Source organism: Ambystoma mexicanum, chromosome 4p (assembly GCF_040938575.1).
Source record: "Ambystoma mexicanum isolate Mex_15411 chromosome 4p, UKY_AmexF1_1, whole genome shotgun sequence".
NCBI classification, from domain to species: domain Eukaryota; kingdom Metazoa; phylum Chordata; class Amphibia; order Caudata; family Ambystomatidae; genus Ambystoma; species Ambystoma mexicanum.
Genome location: NC_090927.1, coordinates 924,542,278 through 924,569,313, shown reverse-complemented (window position 1 = coordinate 924,569,313; position 27,036 = coordinate 924,542,278).

The window sequence follows — 27,036 nt, the reverse complement described above, 5'->3', positions numbered from 1 at the left end:
TCTAATGCATGGAACAGGCCACACAATTGGCTCAATAGAAGCAGAATGGAACTGGGTGCTATCTCGAATGCATGGAATAGGCAACACAATTGGCTCAGTGGGATTAGAATGCAATTGGGCACTATTAGTAATTCATAAAACAGGCAACCCAACTGGCTCAATAGAAGCACAATGCAATTGGGCACTATCTCTAATGCATGGAGCAGGCAACGCAATTAGCTCAATAGAAGCACAATGCAATTGGGCACTATCTCTAATGCATGGAACAGGCAACATAATTGGCTCAATGGAAACAGAAAGCAATTGAGCCCTATCTCTGATGCATGGAACAAGCAACACAATTGGCTCAATAGAAGCAGAATGCAATTGCGCACTATTAGTAATGCATGGAGCAGGTAACACAATTGTCTCAATGGGAGCAGAATGCAACTGGGCAATATCTCTAGTACATGGAACAGGCAATATAATTGCCTCAATTGAAACAGAATGCAATTGAGCATTATCTCTAATGCATGGAACAGGCAACACAATTGGCTCAATAGAAGCAGAATGCAACAGGGCTCTACCACTAATGCATGGAGCAAATACCACAATTGGCTCAGTGGGAGTAGAATGCAATTGGGGACTATCTCTAATCATGGAACAGGCAACATAATTGGCTCAATAGAATCAGAAAGCAATTGAACACTATCTCTAAGGCTTGGAACAGGCAACACAATTAGCTCAGTGGGATTAGAATGCAATTGGGCACTGTCTATAAGGCATGGAACAGGCAACATAAGTTGCTCAATGGAAACAGAATGAAATTGAGCACTATCTCTAATGTGTGGAACATGCAACACAATTGTCTCAATAGAAGCAGAATGCAATAGGGAACTCTCTCTAATGCATGGAAGAGGCAACACAATTGGCTCAATGAGAGCAAATGCAATTGGGCACTATCAGTAATGCAGGGAGCAGGCCACACAATTGGCTCAGTGGGAGCAGAATGCAATTGGGCACTATCTCTAATGCATGGAACAGGCAACACAATTGGGTCAGTGGGAGTAGATAGCAATTGGACACTCTCTCTAATGCATGGAAAAGTCAACACAATTGGTCCAATAAAAGCAGAAAGCAATTGTGAACTATCTCTAATGCATAAAACAGGCAACACAATTGGCCCAATAGAAGCACAATGCAATTGGGCAATATCTCTAATGCATGGAACAGGCAACGCAATTGGCTCAATAGAAGCACAATGCAATTGGGCACTATCTCTAATGCATGGAACAGGCAACATAATTGGGCACTATATCTGATGCATGGAACAAACACCCCAACTGGCTCAATAGAAGCAGAATGCAATTGGGCACTATTAGTAATGCATGGAGCAGGCAACACAATTGTCGCAAATTGAGCCAAATGTAATTGGGCCAATCTCTAGTGCATGGACCAGGCAACATAATTGGCTCAATGGAAACAGAATGTAATTGAGCACTATATCTGATGCATGGAACAAGCACCCCAACTGGCTCAATAGAAGCAGAATGCAATTGGGCACTATCAGTAATGCATCGAGCAGGCAACGCAATTGGCTCAATAGAAGCACAATGCAATTGGGCACTATCTCTAATGCATGGAACAGGCAACATAATTGGCTCAATGGAAACAGAATGCGATTGAGCACTATATCTGATGCATGGAACAAGCACCCCAACTGGCTCAATAGAAGCAGAATGCAATTGGGCACTATCAGTAATGCATGGAGCAAGCAACACAATTGTCTCAATGGGAGCAGAATGTAATTGGGCACTATCTCTAGTGCATGGAACAGGCAAGATAATTGCTCAATGGAAACAGGATGCAATTGAGCCCTACCTCTAATGCATGGAACAGGCAACACAATTGGCTCAGTGGGAGTAGATTGCAATTAAGCACTATCTCTAATGAATGAAACAAGCAATGCAATTGGCTCAATAGAAGCGGAATGCAATTGGGAACTATCAGTAATGCATGGAGCAGGCAACACAATTGTCTCAATGGGAGCAGAATGTAATTGGGCACTATCTCTAGTGCATGGAACAGGAAACATAATTGGCTCAATAGACGCAGAATGCAACTGGGTGCTATCTCTAATGCATGGAACGGGCAACCCAATTGGCTCAGTGGGATTAGAATGCAATTGGGCACTATCTCTAATGCATGGAACAGCCAACACAATTGGCCCATAGAAGCACAATGCAATCGGGCACTATCTCTAATGCATGAAACAGGCAACACAATTGGCTCAATAGAAGCAGAATGCAATTTGGCACTATCAGTAATGCATGGAGCAGGCAACACAATTGGCTCAATGGGAGCAGAATGCAATTGGGCACTATCTCTAATGCATGGAACAGGCAACACAATTGGCTCAGTGGGAGTAGATTGCAATTGAGAACTATCTCTAATGCATGAAACAGGCAACATAATTGGCTCAATGGAAGCAAAATGCAACTGGGCGCTATCTCTAATGCATGGAACAGGCAACATAATTGGCTCAATGGAAACAGAATGCGATTGAGTACTATATCTGATGCATGGAACAAGCAGCCCAACCGGCTCAATAGAAGCAGAATGCAATTGGGCACTATCAGTAATGCATGGAGCAGGCAACACAATTGTCTCAATGGGAGCAGAATGTAATTGGGCACTATCTCTAGTGCATGGAACAGGCAAGATAATTGCTCAATGGAAACAGGATGCAATTGGGCCCTACCTCTAATGCATGGAACAGGCAACACAATTGGCTCAATGGGAATATAATGCAATTGGGCACTATCAGTAATGCATGGAGCAGGCAACACAATTGGCTCAATGGGGGCAGAATGCAATTGGGCACTATCAGTAATGCATGGAGCAGGCAACACAATTGGCTCAATGGGAGCAGAATGCAATTGGGCACTATCTCTAATGCATGGAACAGGCAACACAATTGGCTCAGTGGGAGTAGATTGCAATTAAGCACTATCTCTAATGAATGAAACAAGCAATGCAATTGGCTCAATAGAAGCAGAATGCAATTGGGCACTATCAGTAATGCATGGAGCAGGCAACACAATTGTCTCAATGGGAGCACAATGTAATTGGGCACTATCTCTAGTGCATGGAACAGGAAACATAATTGGCTCAATAGACGCAGAATGCAACTGGGTGCTATCTCTAATGCATGGAACGGGCAACCCAATTGGCTCAGTGGGATTAGAATGCAATTGGGCACTATCTCTAATGCATGAAACAGGCAACACAATTGGCTCAATAGAAGCAGAATGCAATTGGGCACTATCTCTAATGCATGGAACAGGCAACACAATTGGCTCAGTGGGAGTAGATTGCAATTGAGAACTATCTCTAATGCATGAAACAGGCAACATAATTGGCTCAATGGAAGCAAAATGCAACTGGGCGCTATCTCTAATGCATGGAACAGGCAGCAACATTGGCTCAGTGGGATCAGAATGCAATTGGGCACTATTAGTAATGCATAAAACAGGCAACACAATTGGCCCAATAGAAGCACAATGCAATTGGGCACTATCAGTAATGCATGGAGCAGGCAACACAATTGTCTCAATGGGAGCAGAATGTAATTGGGCACTATCTCTAGTGCATGGAACAGGCAAGATAATTGCTCAATGGAAACAGGATGCAATTGGGCACTATCTCTAATGCATGGAACAGGCAACACAATTGCCTCAGTGGGAGTAGATTGCAATTAAGCACTATCTCTAATGAATGAAACAAGCAATGCAATTGGCTCAATAGAAGCAGAATGCAATTGGGCACTATCAGTAATGCATGGAGCAGGCAACACAATTGTCTCAATGGGAGCAGAATGTAATTGGGCACTATCTCTAGTGCATGGAACAGGAAACATAATTGGCTCAATAGACGCAGAATGCAACTGGGTGCTATCTCTAATGCATGGAACGGGCATCCCAATTGGCTCAGTGGGATTAGAATGCAATTGGGCACTATCTCTAATGCATGGAACAGCCAACACAATTAGCCCATAGAAGCACAATACAATCGGGCACTATCTCTAATGCATGAAACAGGCAACACAATTGGCTCAATGGGAGCAGAATGCAATTGGGCACTATCTCTAATGCATGGAACAGGCAACACAATTGGCTCAGTGGGAGTAGATTGCAATTGGACACTCTTTCTAATGCTTGGAAAAGGCAACACAATTGGCTCAATAGAAGCAGAAAGCAATTGTGAACTATCTCTAATGCATGAAACAGGCAACATAACAGGCTCAATGGAAGCAAAATGCAATTGGGCGATATATCTAATGCATGGAAAAGGCAGCAAAATTGGCTCAGTGGGATTAGAATGCAATTGGGCACTATTAGTAATGCATAAAACAGGCAACACAATTGGCCCAATAGAAGCACAATGCAATTGGGCACTATCTCTAATGCATGGAACAGGCAACGCAATTGGCTCATTAGAAGCACAATGCAATTGGGCACTATCTCTAATGCATGGAACAGGCAACATAATTGGCTCAATGGAAACAGAATGCAATTGAGCACTATATCTGATGCATGGAACAAGCACCCCAACTGGCTCAATAGAAGCAGAATGCAATTGGGCACTATCAGTAATGCATGGAGCAGGCAACACAATTGTCTCAAATTGAGCCGAATGTAATTGGGCCAATCTCTAGTGCATGGACCAGGCAACATAATTGGCTCAATGGAAACAGAATGAAATTGAGCACTATCTCTAATGCATGGAACAGGCAACACAATTGGCTCAATAGAAGCAGAATGCAATTGGGAACTATCGGTAATGCATGGAGCAGGCAAAACAATTGGCTCAATGGGAGCTGAATGCAATTGGACAAAATCAGAAATGCATGGAATGGGCAACATAATTGTCTCAATGGAAGCAGAATGCAATTGGGCACTATCTCTAATGCATGGAATAGGCAACGCAATTGGCTCAATAGAAGCACAATGCAATTGGGCACTATCTCTAATGCATGGAACAGGCAACATAATTGGCTCAATGGAAACAGAATGCAATTGAGCACTATATCTGATGCATGGAACAAGCACCCCAACTGGCTCAATAGAAGCAGAATGCAATTGGGCACTATTAGTAATGCATGGAGCAGGCAACACAATTGTCTCAAATTGAGCCGAATGTAATTGGGCCAATCTCTAGTGCATGGACCAGGCAACATAATTGGCTCAATGGAAACAGAATGTAATTGAGCACTATATCTGATGCATGAAACAAGCACCCCAACTGGCTCAATAGAAGCAGAATGCAATTGGGCACTATCAGTAATGCATGGAACAGGCAACGCAATTGGCTCAATAGAAGCACAATGCAATTGGGCACTATCTCTAATGCATGGAACAGGAAACATAATTGGCTCAATAGACGCAGAATGCAACTGGGTGCTATCTCTAATGCACGGAACGGGCAACCCAATTGGCTCAGTGGGATTAGAATGCAATTGGGCACTATCTCTAATGCATGGAACAGCCAACACAATTGGCCCATAGAAGCACAATGCAATTGGGCACTATCTCTAATGCATGAAACAGGCAACACAATTGGCTCAATAGAAGCAGAATGCAATTTGGCACTATCAGTAATGCATGGAGCAGGCAACACAATTGGCTCAATGAGAGCAGAATGCAATTGGGCACTATCTCTAATGCATGGAACAGGCAACACAATTGGCTCAGTGGGAGTAGATTGCAATTGAGAACTATCTCTAATGCATGAAACAGGCAACATAATTGGCTCAATGGAAGCAAAATGCAACTGGGCGCTATCTCTAATGCATGGAACAGGCAGCAAAATTGGCTCAGTGGGATCAGAATGCAATTGGGCACTATCAGTAATGCATGGAGCAGGCAACACAATTGTCTCAATGGGAGCAGAATGTAATTGGGCACTATCTCTAGTGCATGGAACATGCAAGATAATTGCTCAATGCAAACAGGATGCAATTGAGCCCTACCTCCAATGCATGGAACAGGCAACACAATTGGCTCAATGGGAATAAAATGCAATTGGGCACTATCAGTAATGCATGGAGCAGGCAACACAATTGGCTCAATGGGGGCAGAATGCAATTGGGCACTATCAGTAATGCATGGAGCAGGCAACACAATTGGCTCAATGGGAGCAGAATACAATTGGGCACTATCTCTAATGCATGGAACAGGCAACACAATTGGCTCAGTGGGAGTAGATTGCAATTAAGCACTATCTCTAATGAATGAAACAAGCAATTCAATTGCCTCAATAGAAGCAGAATGCAATTGGGCACTATCAGTAATGCATGGAGCAGGCAACACAATTGTCTCAATGGGAGCAGAATGTAATTGGGCACTATCTCTAGTGCATGGAACAGGCAAGATAATTGCTCAATGGAAACAGGATGCAATTGGGCCCTACCTCTAATGCATGGAACAGGCAACACAATTGGCTCAATGGGAATAAAATGCAATTGGGCACTATCAGTAATGCATGGAGCAGGCAACACAATTGGCTCAATGGGGGCAGAATGCAATTGGGCACTATCAGTAATGCATGGAGCAGGCAACACAATTGGCTCAATGGGAGCAGAATGCAATTGGGCACTATCTCTAATGCATGGAACAGGCAACACAATTGGCTCAGTGGGAGTAGATTGCAATTAAGCACTATCTCTAATGAATGAAACAAGCAATGCAATTGGCTCAATAGAAGCAGAATGCAATTGGGCACTATCAGTAATGCATGGAGCAGGCAACACAATTGTCTCAATGGGAGCACAATGTAATTGGGCACTATCTCTAGTGCATGGAACAGGAAACATAATTGGCTCAATAGACGCAGAATGCAACTGGGTGCTATCTCTAATGCATGGAACGGGCAACCCAATTGGCTCAGTGGGATTAGAATGCAATTGGGCACTATCTCTAATGCATGAAACAGGCAACACAATTGGCTCAATAGAAGCAGAATGCAATTGGGCACTATCTCTAATGCATGGAACAGGCAACACAATTGGCTCAGTGGGAGTAGATTGCAATTGAGAACTATCTCTAATGCATGAAACAGGCAACATAATTGGCTCAATGGAAGCAAAATGCAACTGGGCGCTATCTCTAATGCATGGAACAGGCAGCAACATTGGCTCAGTGGGATCAGAATGCAATTGGGCACTATTAGTAATGCATAAAACAGGCAACACAATTGGCCCAATAGAAGCACAATGCAATTGGGCACTATCAGTAATGCATGGAGCAGGCAACACAATTGTCTCAATGGGAGCAGAATGTAATTGGGCACTATCTCTAGTGCATGGAACAGGCAAGATAATTGCTCAATGGAAACAGGATGCAATTGAGCCCTACCTCCAATGCATGGAACAGGCAACACAATTGGCTCAATGGGAATAAAATGCAATTGGGCACTATCAGTAATGCATGGAGCAGGCAACACAATTGGCTCAATGGGGGCAGAATGCAATTGGGCACTATCAGTAATGCATGGAGCAGGCAACACAATTGGCTCAATGGGAGTAGAATGCAATTGGGCACTATCTCTAATGCATGGAACAGGCAACACAATTGCCTCAGTGGGAGTAGATTGCAATTAAGCACTATCTCTAATGAATGAAACAAGCAATGCAATTGGCTCAATAGAAGCAGAATGCAATCGGGCACTATCAGTAATGCATGGAGCAGGCAACACAATTGTCTCAATGGGAGCAGAATGTAATTGGGCACAATCTCTAGTGCATGGAACAGGAAACATAATTGGCTCAATAGACGCAGAATGCAACTGGGTGCTATCTCTAATGCATGGAACAGGCAACACAATTGGCTCAGTGGGAGTAGATTGCAATTGAGAACTATCTCTAATGCATGAAACAGGCAACATAATTGGCTCAATGGAAGCAAAATGCAACTGGGCGCTATCTCTAATGCATGGAACAGGCAGCAACATTGGCTCAGTGGGATCAGAATGCAATTGGGCACTATTAGTAATGCATAAAACAGGCAACACAATTGGCCCAATAGAAGCACAATGCAATTGGGCACTATCAGTAATGCATGGAGCAGGCAACACAATTGTCTCAATGGGAGCAGAATGTAATTGGGCACTATCGCTAGTGCATGGAACAGGCAAGATAATTGGCTCAATAGAAGCAGAAAGCAATTGTGAACTATCTCTAATGCATGAAACAGGCAACATAACAGGCTCAATGGAAGCAAAATGCAATTGGGCGCTATATCTAATGCATGGAAAAGGCAGCAAAATTGGCTCAGTGGGATTAGAATGCAATTGGGCACTATTAGTAATGCATAAAACAGGCAACACAATTGGCCCAATAGAAGCACAATGCAATTGGGCACTATCTCTAATGCATGAAACAGGCAACATAATTGGCTCAATGGAAGCAAAATGCAACTGGGCGCTATCTCTAATGCATGGAACAGGCAACATAATTGGCTCAATGGAAACAGAATGCGATTGAGTACTATATCTGATGCATGGAACAAGCAGCCCAACCGGCTCAATAGAAGCAGAATGCAATTGGGCACTATCAGTAATGCATGGAGCAGGCAACACAATTGTCTCAATGGGAGCAGAATGTAATTGGGCACTATCTCTAGTGCATGGAACAGGCAAGATAATTGCTCAATGGAAACAGGATGCAATTGGGCCCTACCTCTAATGCATGGAACAGGCAACACAATTGGCTCAATGGGAATAAAATGCAATTGGGCACTATCAGTAATGCATGGAGCAGGCAACACAATTGGCTCAATGGGGGCAGAATGCAATTGGGCACTATCAGTAATGCCTGGAGCAGGCAACACAATTGGCTCAATGGGAGCAGAATGCAATTGGGCACTATCTCTAATGCATGGAACAGGCAACACAATTGGCTCAGTGGGAGTAGATTGCAATTAAGCACTATCTCTAATGAATGAAACAAGCAATGCAATTGGCTCAATAGAAGCAGAATGCAATTGGGCACTATCAGTAATGCATGGAGCAGGCAACACAATTGTCTCAATGGGAGCACAATGTAATTGGGCACTATCTCTAGTGCATGGAACAGGAAACATAATTGGCTCAATAGACGCAGAATGCAACTGGGTGCTATCTCTAATGCATGGAACGGGCAACCCAATTGGCTCAGTGGGATTAGAATGCAATTGGGCACTATCTCTAATGCATGAAACAGGCAACACAATTGGCTCAATAGAAGCAGAATGCAATTGGGCACTATCTCTAATGCATGGAACAGGCAACACAATTGGCTCAGTGGGAGTAGATTGCAATTGAGAACTATCTCTAATGCATGAAACAGGCAACATAATTGGCTCAATGGAAGCAAAATGCAACTGGGCGCTATCTCTAATGCATTGAACAGGCAGCAACATTGGCTCAGTGGGATCAGAATGCAATTGGGCACTATTAGTAATGCATAAAACAGGCAACACAATTGGCCCAATAGAAGCACAATGCAATTGGGCACTATCAGTAATGCATGGAGCAGGCAACACAATTGTCTCAATGGGAGCAGAATGTAATAGGGCACTATCTCTAGTGCATGGAACAGGCAAGATAATTGCTCAATGGAAACAGGATGCAATTGAGCCCTACCTCCAATGCATGGAACAGGCAACACAATTGGCTCAATGGGGGCAGAATGCAATTGGGCACTATCAGTAATGCATGGAGCAGGCAACACAATTGGCTCAATGGGAGTAGAATGCAATTGGGCACTATCTCTAATGCATGGAACAGGCAACACAATTGCCTCAGTGGGAGTAGATTGCAATTAAGCACTATCTCTAATGAATGAAACAAGCAATGCAATTGGCTCAATAGAAGCAGAATGCAATTGGGCACTATCAGTAATGCATGGAGCAGGCAACACAATTGTCTCAATGGGAGCAGAATGTAATTGGGCACTATCTCTAGTGCATGGAACAGGAAACATAATTGGCTCAATAGACGCAGAATGCAACTGGGTGCTATCTCTAATGCATGGAACAGGCAACACAATTGGCTCAGTGGGAGTAGATTGCAATTGAGAACTATCTCTAATGCATGAAACAGGCAACATAATTGGCTCAATGGAAGCAAAATGCAACTGGGCGCTATCTCTAATGCATGGAACAGGCAGCAACATTGGCTCAGTGGGATCAGAATGCAATTGGGCACTATTAGTAATGCATAAAACAGGCAACACAATTGGCCCAATAGAAGCACAATGCAATTGGGCACTATCAGTAATGCATGGAGCAGGCAACACAATTGTCTCAATGGGAGCAGAATGTAATTGGGCACTATCGCTAGTGCATGGAACAGGCAAGATAATTGCTCAATGGAAACAGGATGCAATTGAGCCCTACCTCCAATGCATGGAACAGGCAACACAATTGGCTCAATGGGAATAAAATGCAATTGGGCACTATCAGTAATGCATGGAGCAGGCAACACAATTGGCTCAATGGGGGCAGAATGCAATTGGGCACTATCAGTAATGCATGGAGCAGGCAACACAATTGGCTCAATGGGAGTAGAATGCAATTGGGCACTATCTCTAATGCATGGAACAGGCAACACAATTGCCTCAGTGGGAGTAGATTGCAATTAAGCACTATCTCTAATGAATGAAACAAGCAATGCAATTGGCTCAATAGAAGCAGAATGCAATTGGGCACTATCAGTAATGCATGGAGCAGGCAACACAATTGTCTCAATGGGAGCAGAATGTAATTGGGCACTATCTCTAGTGCATGGAACAGGAAACATAATTGGCTCAATAGACGCAGAATGCAACTGGGTGCTATCTCTAATGCATGGAACGGGCAACCCAATTGGCTCAGTGGGATTAGAATGCAATTAGGCACTATCTCTAATGCATGGAACAGCCAACACAATTAGCCCATAGAAGCACAATACAATCGGGCACTATCTCTAATGCATGAAACAGGCAACACAATTGGCTCAATGGGAGCAGAATGCAATTGGGCACTATCTCTAATGCATGGAACAGGCAACACAATTGGCTCAGTGGGAGTAGATTGCAATTGGACACTCTTTCTAATGCTTGGAAAAGGCAACACAATTGGCTCAATAGAAGCAGAAAGCAATTGTGAACTATCTCTAATGCATGAAACAGGCAACATAACAGGCTCAATGGAAGCAAAATGCAATTGGGCGCTATATCTAATGCATGGAAAAGGCAGCAAAATTGGCTCAGTGGGATTAGAATGCAATTGGGCACTATTAGTAATGCATAAAACAGGCAACACAATTGGCCCAATAGAAGCACAATGCAATTGGGCACTATCTCTAATGCATGGAACAGGCAACGCAATTGGCTCAATAGAAGCACAATGCAATTGGGCACTATCTCTAATGCATGGAACAGGCAACATAATTGGCTCAATGGAAACAGAATGCAATTGAGCACTATATCTGATGCATGGAACAAGCACCCCAACTGGCTCAATAGAAGCAGAATGCAATTGGGCACTATCAGTAATGCATGGAGCAGGCAACACAATTGTCTCAAATTGAGCCGAATGTAATTGGGCCAATCTCTAGTGCATGGACCAGGCAACATAATTGGCTCAATGGAAACAGAATGAAATTGAGCACTATCTCTAATGCATGGAACAGGCAACACAATTGGCTCAATAGAAGCAGAATGCAATTGGGAACTATCGGTAATGCATGGAGCAGGCAAAACAATTGGCTCAATGGGAGCTGAATGCAATTGGACAAAATCAGAAATGCATGGAATGGGCAACATAATTGTCTCAATGGAAGCAGAATGCAATTGGGCACTATCTCTAATGCATGGAACAGGCAACGCAATTGGCTCAATAGAAGCACAATGCAATTGGGCACTATCTCTAATGCATGGAACAGGCAACATAATTGGCTCAATGGAAACAGAATGCAATTGAGCACTATATCTGATGCATGGAACAAGCACCCCAACTGGCTCAATAGAAGCAGAATGCAATTGGGCACTATTAGTAATGCATGGAGCAGGCAACACAATTGTCTCAAATTGAGCCGAATGTAATTGGGCCAATCTCTAGTGCATGGACCAGGCAACATAATTGGCTCAATGGAAACAGAATGTAATTGAGCACTATATCTGATGCATGGAACAAGCACCCCAACTGGCTCAATAGAAGCAGAATGCAATTGGGCACTATCAGTAATGCATGGAACAGGCAACGCAATTGGCTCAATAGAAGCACAATGCAATTGGGCACTATCTCTAATGCATGGAACAGGAAACATAATTGGCTCAATAGACGCAGAATGCAACTGGGTGCTATCTCTAATGCACGGAACGGGCAACCCAATTGGCTCAGTGGGATTAGAATGCAATTGGGCACTATCTCTAATGCATGGAACAGCCAACACAATTGGCCCATAGAAGCACAATGCAATTGGGCACTATCTCTAATGCATGAAACAGGCAACACAATTGGCTCAATAGAAGCAGAATGCAATTTGGCACTATCAGTAATGCATGGAGCAGGCAAGACAATTGGCTCAATGAGAGCAGAATGCAATTGGGCACTATCTCTAATGCATGGAACAGGCAACACAATTGGCTCAGTGGGAGTAGATTGCAATTGAGAACTATCTCTAATGCATGAAACAGGCAACATAATTGGCTCAATGGAAGCAAAATGCAACTGGGCGCTATCTCTAATGCATGGAACAGGCAGCAAAATTGGCTCAGTGGGATCAGAATGCAATTGGGCACTATCAGTAATGCATGGAGCAGGCAACACAATTGTCTCAATGGGAGCAGAATGTAATTGGGCACTATCTCTAGTGCATGGAACATGCAAGATAATTGCTCAATGCAAACAGGATGCAATTGAGCCCTACCTCCAATGCATGGAACAGGCAACACAATTGGCTCAATGGGAATAAAATGCAATTGGGCACTATCAGTAATGCATGGAGCAGGCAACACAATTGGCTCAATGGGGGCAGAATGCAATTGGGCACTATCAGTAATGCATGGAGCAGGCAACACAATTGGCTCAATGGGAGCAGAATACAATTGGGCACTATCTCTAATGAATGGAACAGGCAACACAATTGGCTCAGTGGGAGTAGATTGCAATTAAGCACTATCTCTAATGAATGAAACAAGCAATGCAATTGCCTCAATAGAAGCAGAATGCAATTGGGCACTATCAGTAATGCATGGAGCAGGCAACACAATTGTCTCAATGGGAGCAGAATGTAATTGGGCACTATCTCTAGTGCATGGAACAGGAAACATAATTGGCTCAATAGACGCAGAATGCAACTGGGTGCTATCTCTAATGCATGGAACGGGCAACCCAATTGGCTCAGTGGGATTAGAATGCAATTGGGCACTATCTCTAATGCATGGAACAGCCAACACAATTAGCCCATAGACGCACAATACAATCAGGCACTATCTCTAATGCATGAAACAGGCAACGCAATTGGCTCAATAGAAGCAGAATGCAATTTGGCACTATCAGTAATGCATGGAGCAGGCAACACAATTGGCTCAATGGGAGCAGAATGCAATTGGGCACTATCTCTAATGCATGGAACAGGCAACACAATTGGCTCAGTGGGAGTAGATTGCAATTGGACACTCTCTCTAATGCTTGGAAAAGGCAACACAATTGGCTCAATAGAAGCAGAAAGCAATTGTGAACTATCTCTAATGCATGAAACAGGCAACATAATTGGCTCAATGGAAGCAAAATGCAACTGGGCGCTATATCTAATGCATGGAAAAGGCAGCAAAATTGGCTCAGTGGGATTAGAATGCAATTAGGCACTATTAGTAATGCATAAAACAGGCAACACAATTGGCCCAATAGAAGCACAATGCAATTGGGCACTATCTCTAATGCATGGAACAGGCAACGCAATTGGCTCAATAGAAGCACAATGCAATTGGGCACTATCAGTAATGCATGGAGCAGGCAACACAATTGTCTCAAATTGAGCCGAATGTAATTGGGCCAATCTCTAGTGCATGGACCAGGCAACATAATTGGCTCAATGGAAACAGAATGCAATTGAGCACTATATCTGACGCATGGAACAAGCACCCCAACTGGCTCAATAGAAGCAAAATGCAATTGGGCACTATCAGTAATGCATGGAGCAGGCAACACAATTGTCTCAAATTGAGCCGAATGTAATTGGGCCAATCTCTAGTGCATGGACCAGGCAACATAATTCGCTCAATGGAAACAAAATGAAATTGAGCACTATCTCTAATGCATGGACCAGGCAACACAATTGGCTCAATAGAAGCAGAATGCAATTGGGAACTATCGGTAATGCATGGAGCAGGCAAAACAATTGGCTCAATGGGAGCTGAATGCAATTGGACAAAATCAGAAATGCATGGAATGGGCAACACAATTGTCTCAATGGAAGCAGAATGCAATTGGGCAATATCTCTAATGCATGAAACAGGCAACACAATTGGCTTGCTGGGAGTAGATTGCAATTGGACACTATCTCTAATGCATGGAACAGGCCACACAATTGGCTCAATAGAAGCAGAAAGCAATTGTGCACTATCTCTAATGCATGAAACAGGGAACACAATTGGCTCAATGGAAGCAGAATGGAACTGGGTGCTATCTCTAATGCATGGAATAGGCAACACAATTGGCTCAGTGGGATTAGAATGCAATTGGGCACTATTAGTAATGCATAAAACAGGCAACCCAATTGGCTCAATAGAAGCACAATGCAATTGGGCACTATCTCTAATGCATGGAGCAGGCAACGCAATTAGCTCAATAGAAACACAATGCAATTGGGCACTATCTCTAATGCATGGAACATGCAACATAATTGGCTCAATGGGAACAGAAAGCAATTGAGCCCTATCTCTGATGCATGGAACAAGCAACACAATTGGCTCAATAGAAGCAGAATGCAATTGCGCACTACTAGTAATGCATGGAGCAGGCAACACAATTGTCTCAATGGGAGCAGAATGCAACTGGGCAATACCTCTAGTACATGGAACAGGCAACATAATTGCCTCAATTGAAACAGAATGCAATTGAGCATTATCTCTAATGCATGGAACAGGCAACACAATTGGCTCAATAGAAGCAGAATGCAACAGGGCACTACCTCTAATGCATGGAGCAAATACCACAATTGGCTCAGTGGGAGTAGAATGCAATTGGGGACTATGTCTAATCATGGAACAGGCAACATAATTGGCTCAATAGAATCAGAAAGCAATTGAACACTATCTCTAAGGCTTGGAACAGGCAACACAATTAGCTCAGTGGGATTAGAATGCAATTGGGCACTGTCTATAAGGCATGGAACAGGCAACATAATTTGCTCAATGGAAACAGAATGAAATTGAGCACTATCTCTAAGGCATGGAACAGGTAACACAATTGGCTCAATGGGAGCAGAATGCAACTGGGCAATATCTGTATTGCATGGAACAGGCAACATAATTGGCACAAAGGAAACAGAATGTAATTGAGCACTATCTCTAATGTGTGGAACATGCAACACAATTGTCTCAATAGAAGCAGAATGCAATAGGGAACTCTCTCTAATGCATGGAAGAGGCAACACAATAGGCTCAATGAGAGCAAATGCAATTGGGCACTATCAGTAATGCAGGGAGCAGGAAACACAATTGGCTCAGTGGGAGCAGAATGCAATTGGGCACTATCTCTAATGCATGGAACAGGCAACACAATTGGCTCAGTGGGAGCAGAATGCAATTGGGCGCTATCTCTAATGCATAGAACAGGCAACACAATTGGCTCAATAGAAGCACAATGCAATTGGGCACTATCTCTAATGCATGGAACAGTCAACGCAATTGGCTCAATAGAACACAATGCAATTGGGCACTATCTCTAATGCATGGAACAGGCAACATAATTGGCTCAATGGAAACAGAAAGCAATTGAGCACCATCTCTGATGCATGGAACAAGCAACACAATTAGCTCAATAGAAGCAGAATGCAATTGGGCACTATCAGTGATGCATGGAGCAGGCAACACAATTGTCTCAATGGAAGCAGAATGCAATTGGGCACTATCTCTAATGCATGAAACAGGCAACACATTTGGCTCAGTTGTAGTAGATTGCAATTGGACACTATCTCTAATGCATGGAACAGGCAACACAATTGGCTCAGTGGGATTAGAATGCAATTGGGCACTATTAGTAATGCATAAAACAGGCAACCCAATTGGCTCAATAGAAGCACAATGCAATTGGGTACTATCTCTAATGCATGGAACAGGCAATGCAATTGGCTCAAAAGAAGCACAATGCAATTGGGCACAATCTCTAATGCATGGAACAGGCAACATAATTGGCTCAATGGAAACAGAAAGCAATTGAGCACTATCTCTGATGCATGGAACAAGCAACACAATTGGCTCAATAGAAGTAGAATGCAATTGGGCACTATCAGTAATGCATGGTGCAGGCACCAGAATTGTCTCAATGGGAGCAGAATGTAATTGGGCACTATCTCTCATGCATGGAACAGACAAGATAATTGGCTCAATGGAAATATAATGCAATTGAGTACTATCTCTAATGTATGGAACAGGCAACACAATTGGCTCAATGGGAGCAAAGTGCAATTGGGCACTATCAGTAATGCATGGAGCAGGCAACACAATTGGCTCAATGGGAGCAGAATGCAGTTGGGCAGTATCAGTAATGCATGGAGCAGGCAACACAATTGGCTCAATGGGAGCAGAATGCAATTGGGCACTATCTCTAATGCATGGAAAAGGCAACACAATTGGCTCAATAGAAGCTGAATGCAATAGGGCACTATCTCTAATGCATGGCGCAGGCAACACAATTGCTCAATAGAAGCAGAATGCAATTGGGCAGTATCAGTAATGCATGGCGCAGGCAACACAATTGGCTCAATATAAGCAGAATGCAATTGAGCACTATATCTGATGCATGGAACAAGCACCACAACTGGCTCAATAGAAGCAGAATGCAATTGGGCACTATCAGTAATGCATGGAGCAGGCAACACAATTGTCTCAATGGGAGCAGAATGTAATTGGGCACTATCTCTAGTGCATGGAACAGGCAAGATAATTGCTCAATGGAAACAGGATGCAATTGAGCCCTCCCTCTAATGCATGGAACAGGCAACACAATTGGCTCAATGGGAGTAAAATGCAATTGGGCACTATCAGTAATGCATGGAGCAGGCAACACAATTGGCTCAATGGGGGCAGAATGCAATTGGGCACTATCAGTAATGCATGGAGCAGGCAACACAATTGGCTCAATGGGAGCAGAATGCAATTGGGCACTATCTCTAATGCATGGAACAGGCACACAATTGGCTCAGTGGGAGTAGATTGCAATTAAGCACTATCTCTAATGAATGAAACAAGCAATGCAATTGTCTCAATAGAAGCAGAATGCAATTGGGCACTATCAGTAATGCATGGAGCAGGCAACACAATTGTCTCAATGGGTGCAGAATGTAATTGGGCACTATCTCTAGTGCATGGAACAGGAAACATAATTGGCTAAATAGACGCAGAATGCAACTGGGTGCTATCTCTAATGCATGGAACGGGCAACACAATTGGCTCAGTGGGATTAGAATGCAATTGGGCACTATCTCTAATGCATGGAACAGCCAACACAATTGGCTCAATAGAAGCAGAATGCAATTTGGCACTATCAGTAATGCATGGAGCAGGCAACACAATTGGCTCAATGGGAGCAGAATGCAATTGGACACTATCTCTAATGCATGGAACAGGCAACACAATTGGCTCAATAGAAGCAGAAAGCAATTGAGAACTATCTCTAATGCATGAAACAAGCAACATAATTGGCTCAATGGAAGCAAAATGCAACTAGGCGCTATCTCTAATGCATGGAACAGGCAGCAAAATTGGCTCAGTGGGATCAGAATGCAATTAGGCACTATTAGTAATGCATAAAACAGGCAACACAATTGGCCCAATAGAAGCACAATGTAATTGGACACTATCAGTAATGCATGGAGCAGGCAACACAATTGTCTCAATGGGAGCAGAATGTAATTGGGCAATATCTCTAGTGCATGGAACAGGCAAGATAATTGCTCAATGGAAACAGGATGCAATTGAGCCCTACCTCTAATGCATGGAAAAGGCAACACAATTGGCTCAATGGGAATAAAATGCAATTGGGCACTATCAGTAATGCATGGAGCAGGCAACACAATTGGCTCAATGGGGGCAGAATGCAATTGGGCACTATCAGTAATGCATGGAGCAGGCAACACAATTGGCTCAATGGGAGCAGAATGCAATTGGGCACTATCTCTAATGCATGGAATAGGCAACACAATTGGCTCAGTGGGAGTAGATTGCAATTAAGCACTATCTCTAATGAATGAAACAAGCAATGCAATTGGCTCAATAGAAGCAGAATGCAATTGGGCACTATCAGTAATGCATGGAGCAGGCAACACAATTGTCTCAGTGGGAGCATAATGTAATTGGGCACTATCTCTAGTGCATGGAACAGGAAACATAATTGGCTCAATAGACGCAGAATGCAACTGGGTGCTATCTCTAATGCATGGAACGGGCAACCCAATTGGCTCAGTGGGATTAGAATGCAATTGGGCACTATCTCTAATGCATGGAACAGCCAACACAATTGGCCCATAGAAGCACAATGCAATCGGGCACTATCTCTAATGCATGAAACAGGCAACACAATTGGCTCAATGGAAGCAGAATGCAATTTGGCACTATCAGTCATGCATGGAGCAGGCAACACAATTGGCTCAATGGGAGCAGAATGAAATTGGGCACTATCTCTAATGCATGGAACAGGCAACACAATTGGCTCAGTCGGAGTAGATTGCAATTGGACACTCTCTCTAATGCATGGAAAAGGCAACACAATTGGCTCAATAGAAGCAGAAAGCAATTGTGAACTATCTCTAATGCATGAAACAGGCAACATAATTGGCTCAATGGAAGCAAAATGCAACTGGGCGCTATCTCTAATGCATGGAACCGGCAGCAAAATTGGCTCAGTGGGATTAGAATGCAATTGGGCACTATTAGTAATGCATAAAACAGGCAATACAATAGGCCCAATAGAAGCACAATGCAATTGGGCACTGTCTCTAATGCATGGAACAGGCAACGCAATTGGCTCAATAGAAGCAAAATGCAATTGGGCACTATCTCTAATGCATGGAACAGGCAACATAATTGGCTCAATGGAAACAGAATGCAATTGAGCACTCTATCTGATGCATGGAACAAGCACCCCAACTGGCTCAATAGAAGCCGAATGCAATTGGGCACTATCAGTAATGCATGGAGCAGGCAACACAATTGTCTCAATGGGAGCAGAATGTAATTGGGACAATCTCTGGTGCATGGACCAGGCAACATAATTGGCTCAATGGAAACAGAATGTAATTGAGCACTATCTCTAATGCATGGAACAGGCAACACAATTGGCTCAATAGAAGCAGAATGCAATTGGGAACTATCGGTAATGCATGGGGCAGGCAAAACAATTGGCTCAATGGGAGCTGAATGCAATTGAGCACCATCTCTGATGCATGGAACAAGCAACACAATTAGCTCAATAGAAGCAGAATGCAATTGGGCACTATCAGTGATGCATGGAGCAGGCAACACAATTGTCTCAATGGAAGCAGAATGCAATTGGACACTATCTCTAATGCATGGAGCAGGCAACACAATTGTCTCATTGGGAGCAGAATGTAATTGGGCACTATCTCTAGTGCATGGAACGGGCAAGATAATTGCTCAATGGAAACAGGATGCAATTGAGCCCTACCTCTAATGCATGGAACAGGCAACACAATTGGCTCAATAGAAGCAGAATGCCATTGGGCACTATCAGTAATGCATGGAGCGGGAAACACAATTGGCTCAATGGGAGCAGATTTCAATTGGGCACTATCTCTAATGCATGGAACAGGCAACACAATTGGCTCAGTGGGAGTAGATTGCAATTGGACACTCTCTCTAATGCATGGAAAAGACAACACAATTGGCTCAATAGAAGCAGAAAGCAATTGTGAACTATCTCTAATGCATGAAACAGGCAACATAAATGGCTCAATTGAAGTAAAATGCAACTGGGCGCTATCTCTAATGCATGGAACAGGCAGCACAATTGGCTCAGTGGGATTAGAATGCAATTGGGCACTATTAGTAATGCATAAAACAGGCAACACAATTGGCTCAATAGAAGCAGAATGCCATTGGGCACTATCAGTAATGCATGGAGCGGGAAACACAATTGGCTCAATGGGAGCAGATTTCAATTGGGCACTATCTCTAATGCATGGAACAGGCAACACAATTGGCTCAGTGGGAGTAGATTGCAATTGGACACTCTCTCTAATGCATGGAAAAGACAACACAATTGGCCCAATAGAAGCACAATGCAATTGGGCACTATCTCTAATGCATGGAAATGGCAAGGCAATTGGCTCAATAGAAGCACAATGCAATTGGGCACTATCTCTAGTGCATGGACAGGCAAGATAATTGCTCAATGGAAACAGGATGCAATTGAGCCCTACCTCTAATGCATGGAACAGGCAACACAATTGGCTCAATGGGAGCAAAATGCAATTGGGCACTATCAGTAATGCATGGAGCAGGCAACACAATTGGCTCAATGGGGGCAGAATGCAATTGGGCACTATCAGTAATGCATGGAGCAGGCAACACAATTGGCTCAATGGGAGCAGAATGCAATTGGGCACTATCTCAAATGCATGGAACAGGCAACACAATTGGCTCAGTGGGAGTAGATTGCAATTAAGCACTGTCTCTAATGAATGGAACAAGCAATGCAATTCGGCACTATCAGTAATGCATGGAGCAGACAACACAATTGTCTCAATGGGAGCAGAATGTAATTGGGCACTATCTCTAGTGCATGGAACAGGAAACATAGTTGGCTCAATAGATGCCGAATGCAACTGGGTGCTATCTCTAAAGCATGTAACGGGCAACCCAATTGGCTCAGTGGGATTAGAATGCAATTGGGCACTATCTCTAATGCATGGAACAGCCAACACAATTGGCCCAAAAGAAGCACAATGCAATTGGGCACTATCTCTAATGCATGAAACAGGCAACACAATTGGCTCAATAGAAGCAGAATGCAATTGGGCACTATCAGTAATGCATGGAGCAGGAAACACAATTGGCTCAATGGGAGCAGAATTCAATTGGGCACTATCTCTAATGCATGGAACAGGCAACACAGTTGGCTCAGTGGGAGTAGATTGCAATTGGACACTCTCTCTAATGCATGGAAAAGGCAACACAATTGTCTCAATAGAAGCAGAAAGCAATTGTGAACTATCTCTAATGCATGAAACAGGCAACATAATTGGCTCAATGGAAGCAAAATGCAACTGGGCGCTATCTCTAATGCATGGAACAGGCAGCACAATTGGCTCAGTGGTATTAGAATGCAATTGGGCACTATTAGTAATGCATAAAACAGGCAACACAATTGGCCCAATAGAAGCACAATGCAATTGGGCACTATCTCTGATGCATGGAACAGGCAACGCAATTGGCTCAATAGAAGCACAATGCAATTGGGCACTATCTCTAATGCATGGAATAGGCAATATAATTGGCTCAATGGAAACAGAATGCAATTGAGCACTATATCTGATGCATGGAACAAGCACCACAACTGGCTCCATAGAAGCAGAATGCAATTGGGCACTACCAGTAATGCATGGAGCAGGCAACACAATTGTCTCATTGGGAGCAGAATGTAATTGGGCACTATCTCTAGTGCATGGAACAGACAAGATAATTGCTCAATGGAAACAGGTTGCAATTGAGCCCTACCTCTAATGCATGGAACAGGCAGCACAATTGGCTCAGTGGGATTAGAATGCAATTGGGCACTATTAGTAATGCATAAAACAGGCAACACAATTGGCCCAATAGAAGCACAAAGCAATTGGGCACTATCTCTGATGCATGGAACAGGCAACGCAATTGGCTCAATAGAAGCACAATGCAATTGGGCACTATCTCTAATGCATGGAATAGGCAATATAATTGGCTCAATGGAAACAGAATGCAATTGAGCACTATCTCTAATGCATGGAACGGGCAACCCAATTGGCTCAGTGGGATTAGAATGCTATTGGGCAATCTCTATCTCTAATGCATGGAACAGCCAACACAATTGGCCCAAAAGAAGCACAATGCAATCGGGCACTATCTCTAATGCATGAAACAGGCAACACAATTGGCTCAATAGAAGCAGAATGCAATTGGGCACTATCAGTAATGCATGGAGCAGGAAACACAATTGGCTCAATGGGAGCAGAATTCAATCGGGAACTATGGAAGCAGAATGCAACTGGGCGCTATCTCTAATGCATGGAACAGGCAGCAAATTTGGCTCAGTGGGATTAGAATGCAATTGGGCACTATTAGTAATGCATAAAACAGGCAACACAATTGGCCCAATAGAAGCACAATGCAATTGGGCACTATCTCTAATGCATGGAACAGGCAACGCAATTGGCTCAATAGAAGCACAATGCAATTGGGCACTATCTCTAATGCATGGAACAGGCAACATAATTGTCTCAAAGGGAGCATAATATAATTGGGCCAATCTCTAGTACGTGGACCAGGCAACATAATTGGCTCAATGGAAACAGAATGTAATTGAGCACTATCTCTAATGCATGGAACAGGCAACACAATTGGCTCAATAGAAGCAGAATGCAATTGGGAACTATCGGTAATGCATGGAGCAGGCAAAACAATTGGCTCAATAAGAGCTGAATGCAATTGGACAAAATCAGAAATGCATGGAATAGGCAACACAATTGTCTCAATGGAAGCAGAATGCAATTGGGCAATATCTCTAATGCATGAAACAGGCAACACAATTGGCTCACTGGAAGTAGATTGCAATTGGACACTATCTCTAATGCATGGAACAGGCCACACAATTGGCTCAATAGAAGCAGAAAGCAATTGTGCACTATCTCTAATGCATGAAACAGGGAACACAATTGGCTCAATGGAAGCAGAATGGAACTGGGTGCTATCTCTAATGCATGGAACAGCCAACACATTTGGCCCAATTGAAGCACAATGCATTCGGACACTATTAGTAATGCATGGAGCAGGCAAAACAATTGTCTCATTGGGAGCAGAATGTAATTGGGCACTATCTCTAGTGCATGGAACAGGCAAGATAATTGCTCAATGGAAACAGGATGCAATTGAGCCCTACCTCTAATGCATGGAACACGCAGCACAATTGGCTCAGTGGGATTAGAATGCAATTGGGCACTATTAGTAATGCATAAAACAGGCAACACAATTGGCCCAATAGAAGCACAATGCAATTGGGCACTATCTCTAATGCATGGAACAGGCAACGCAATTGGCTCAATAGAAGCACAATGCAATTGGGCACTATCTCTAATGCATGGAACAGGCAATATAATTGGCTCAATGGAAACAGAATGCAATTGAGCACTATATCTGATGCATGGAACAAGCACCACAACTGGCTCAATAGAAGCAGAATGCAATTGGGCACTATCAGTAATGCATGGAGCAGGCACCACAATTGTCTCATTGGGAGCAGAATGTAATTGGGCACTATCTCTAGTGTATGGAACAGGCAAGATAATTGCTCAATGGAAACAGGATGCAATTGAGCCCTACCTCTAATGCATGGAACAGGCAACACAATTGGCTCAATGGGAGCAAAATGCAATTGGGCACTATCAGTAATGCATGGAGCAGGCAACACAATTGGCTCAATGGGGGCAGAATGCAATTGGGCACTATCTGTAATGCATGGAGCAGGCAACACAATTGGCTCAATGAGAGCAGAATGCAATTGGGCACTATCTCAAATGCATGGAACAGGCAACACAATTGGCTCAGTGGGAGTAGATTGCAATTAAGCACTGTCTCTAATGAATGGAACAAGCAATGCAATTCGGCACTATCAGTAATGCATGGAGCAGACAACACAATTGTCTCAATGGGAGCAGAATGTAATTGGGCACTATCTCTAGTGCATGGAACAGGAAACATAGTTGGCTCAATAGACGCCGAATTCAACTGTGTGCTATCTCTAAAGCATGGAACGGGCAACCCAATTGGCTCAGTGGGATTAGAATGCAATTGGGCACTATCTCTAATGCATGGAACAGCCAACACAATGGGCCCAAAAGAAGGACAATACAATCGGGCACTATCTCTAATGCATGAAACAGGCAACACAATTGGCTCAATAGAAGCAGAATGCAATTGGGCACTATCAGTAATGCATGGAGCAGGAAACACAATTGGCTCAATGGGAGCAGAATTCAATTGGGCACTATCTCCAATGCATGGAACACACAACACAATTGGCTCAGTGGGAGTAGATTGCAATTGGACACTCTCTCTAATGCATGGAAAAGGCAACACAATTGTCTTAATAGAAGCAGAAAGCAATTGTGAACTATCTCTAATGCATGAAACAGGCAACATAATTGGCTCAATGGAAGCAAAATGCAACTGGGCGCTATCTCTAATGCATGGAACAGGCAGCACAATTGGCTCAGTGGTATTAGAATGCAATTGGGCACTATTAGTAATGCATAAAACAGGCAACACAATTGGCCCAATAGAAGCACAATGAAATTGGGCACTATCTCTGATGCATGGAACAGGCAACGCAATTGGCTCAATAGAAGCACAATGAAATTGGGCACTATCTCTGATGCATGGAACAGGCACCACAACTGGCTCAATAGAAGCAGAATGCAATTGGGCACTATCAGTAATGCATGGAGCAGGCAACACAATTGTCTCATTGGGAGCAGAATGTAATTGGGCACTATCTCTAGTGCATGGAACAGGCAAGATAATTGCTCAATGGAAACAGGATGCAATTGAGCCCTACCTCTAATGCATGGAACAGGCAACACAGTTGGCTCAAAGGGAGTAAAATGCAATTGGGCACTATCAGTAATGCATGGAGCAGGCAACACAATTGGCTCAATGGGGCAGAATGCAATTGGGCACTATCAGTAATGCATGGAGCAGGCAACACAATTGGCTCAATGGGAGCAGAATGCAATTGGGCACTATCTCTAATGCATGGAACAGGCAACACAATTGGCTCAGTGGGAGTAGATTGCAATTAAGCACTATCTCTAATGAATGGAACAAGCAATGCAATTGGCTCAATAGAAGCAGAATGCAATTGGGCACTATCAGTAATGCATGGAGAAGGCAACACAATTGTCTCAATGGGAGCAGAATGTAATTGGGCACTATCTCTAGTGCATGGAACAGGAAACATAATTGGCACAATAGACGCAGAATGCAACTGGGTGCTATCTCTAATGCATGGAACGGGCAACCCAATTGGCTCAGTGGGATTAGAATGCTATTGGGCAATCTCTATCTCTAATACATGGAACAGCCAACACAATTGGCCCAAAAGAAGCACAATGCAATCAGGCACTATCTCTAATGCATGAAACAGGCAACACAATTGGCTCAATAGAAGCAGAATGCAATTGGGCACTATCAGTAATGCATGGAGCAGGAAACACAATTGGCTCAATGGGAGCAGAATTCAATTGGGCACTATAGAAGCAAAATGCAACTGGGCGCTATCTCTAATGCATGGACCAGGCAGCAAATTTGGCTCAGTGGGATTAGAATGCAATTGGGCACTATTAGTAATGCATAAAACAGGCAACACAATTGGCCCAATAGAAGCACAATGCAATTGGGCACTATCTCTAATGCATGGAACAGGCAACGCAATTGGCTCAATAGAAGCACAATGCAATTGGGCACTATCTCTAAAGGAATGGATCAGGCAACATAATTGGCTCAATGGAAACAGAATGCAATTGAGCACTATATCTGATTCATGGAACAAGCACCCCAACTGGATCAATAGAAGTAGAATGCAATTGGGCACTATCAGTAATGCATGGAGCAGGCAACACAATTGTCTCAAAGGGAGCATAATGTAATTGGGCCAATCTCTAGTGCGTGGACCATGCAACATAATTGGCTCAATGGAAACAGAATGTATTTGAGCACTATCTCTAATGCATGGAAAAGGCAACACAATTGGCTCAATAGAAGCAGAATGCAATTGGGAACTATCGGTAATGCATGGAGCAGGCAAAACAATTGGCTCAATGGGAGCTGAATGCAATTGGACAAAATCAGAAATGCATGGAATAGGCAACACAATTGTCTCAATGGAAGCAGAATGCAATTGGGCAATATCTCTTATGCATGAAACAGGCAACACAATTGGCTCACTGGGAGTAGATTGCAATTGGACACTATCTCTAATGCATGAAACAGGGAACACAATTGGCTCAATGGAAGCAGAATGGAACTGGGTGCTATCTCTAATGCATGGAACAGCCAACACAATTGGCCCAATTGAAGCACAATGCATTCGGGCACTATCTCTAATGCATGAAACAGGCAACACAATTGGCTCAATAGAAGCAGAATGCAATTGGGCACTATCAGTAATGCATGGAGCAGGCAACACAATTGGCTCAATGGGAGCATAATTCAATTGGGCACTATCTCTAATGCATGGTACAGGCAACACAATTGGCTCAGTGGGAGTAGATTGCAATTGGACACTCTCTCTAATGCATGGAAAAGGCAACACAATTGGCTCAATAGAATCAGAAAGCAATTGTGAACTATCTCTAATGCATGAAATAGGCAACATAATTGGCTCAATGGAAGCAAAATGCAACTGGGCGCTATCTCTAATGCATGGAACCGGCAGCAAAATTGGCTCAGTGGGATTAGAATGCAATTGGGCACTATTAGTAATGCATAAAACAGGCAACACAATTGGCCCAATAGAAGCACAATGCAATTGGGCACTGTCTCTA